The sequence below is a fragment of the Solanum stenotomum genome, chromosome 8, assembly GCF_019186545.1.
Source record: "Solanum stenotomum isolate F172 chromosome 8, ASM1918654v1, whole genome shotgun sequence".
Lineage (NCBI taxonomy): Eukaryota > Viridiplantae > Streptophyta > Magnoliopsida > Solanales > Solanaceae > Solanum > Solanum stenotomum.
In genome coordinates this window covers 23,299,058-23,300,800 of record NC_064289.1, presented here as the reverse complement: position 1 = coordinate 23,300,800, position 1,743 = coordinate 23,299,058, and positions in this window count along the sequence as shown.

The following is a 1,743-nucleotide window of genomic DNA, read 5'->3' as shown; positions in this document are numbered from 1 at the left end:
ATAGATATACCCTTTAGAAATCATTTTTCTGACCTTAAGGTAAAAGTTAAATCGACCTATAGGCACTGAGTTACTACTCTTCTACTCTAAGATTGGCTCATTTGGAAACTAAAACTGAATGAGCCTAGTTCTACAATCGATTGAGGCATAACAGAAATGTAATCAATACATGCCTAGAATGACATAAAAATCTACCATTTCTAACTCTACAAGGTCTGTTGAGGTGAATTTCTGGGAAACTGTGACTGGGCAAGTTTTGTATGCTCGTCTAGCTATAACTAGGTCACCAACTGGAGTAGAGACTGACAACGGTTCTGAGAGAGTTTCTGGACTAACATCAAAATTTACTGCTATATACGAAGTTACAAAAGAAAGTGTAGCCCCTAGATCTAACAATGCATAAACATCTAAATGGAAGACTCTCAATGTACCAGTGACCACATGGGGAGAATCTTATTGGTCTTGGCGAGCCTGGAGAGCATACAACCTGTTCTAGCGTTGACTACCACCTGTACCAAACGAGGCACCCTGCTGAATGAGGCGGCCTGTTGGCACTGTTGAAGTAGTAGACTGAGCCATGTTACCTCTTTGTCCTTGCCTGGCAGAAGGGCAATCCTTTAACCTATAACCATACTGACTGCATAAAAAACACCTCTCTTTGCCAACAAGACACTCACCGAATGGTTCTTACTACACTTTGGATAAGATGGAAAAGTCTTGATACCTGAAGTACTTCCCTGAGACTTAGAGCCTGATGTCCTTGATTTTTGATCCTATCGAAACCTGGGGGACGAAGTGCTAGCTGATGAAGGTGTTAGGGCTACAGCCCCTGTTGAAACTATGAGCAATTTTTACCACCCAACCTTTGCTGAGAGTATTCATAATTACCCGTTCTAGCCTTTTTTGTTGTCCTTAGCCATTTCCCTAAACTTATCTCCCTCAACCTGCTGAGCATGTGCCATTAGTTTGGAGGTATCCATATCCCCTAGCAACATAGCATTCCTGCACTCGGTCTTCACCAGATCGGATACTCCAAACAAGAACTTAGTTATTTGTACCCTCAAATCAGCAACCATATGTAAAGCATACCTCGAGAGTTGGGTGAACTTCAACTCGTATTCTTGGACAGACATTGAACCCTACTTTAAGTTCATAAATTTATGGGCCTTAGCCTCTCTCAACTCTCCTGGCAAGAACCTGTCCAGAAAAGCTCTGGTAAATCAATCCCAACTCACAGAGTTGCATTTGCACCCCTGTTGTCTTTTCACTGCGTAAACCAGATATGAGCCACATCCTTAAGTATATAGGATATTAGTTCAACACTATCAGTACCATTCACTTGCAATACCTCAAGAATCTTCTTGACCTCATCAATAAAGTTATGTGGGTCCTCACCAACCTTCAACCCTAGAAACTCTGGCAAATTCCTACGAACAAAGTCTCGAACCCTAGCTCCAGCTGATCCACCAAAATGGTTTGTAGGAATTGGGCCCTACTGATTTGCCTGGTTGGATACTATTTGAGCCAATAGTTGGATCGTCTTACAAAATTTTACATTCATAACCTCATGATTCAGGACTAAAGAAACTACATTAGCATTGCGGGCATTAACATTCTATGCATTAGCTCTACGAGGAGACATGATCTGAAATGTATAACGATGGATTAGAAAGGAGAAGTTGAATGACAACTCATGCACGATAAAAATAGAAAAGGGAGCAAATTTTTTCTTAAAACACTTCG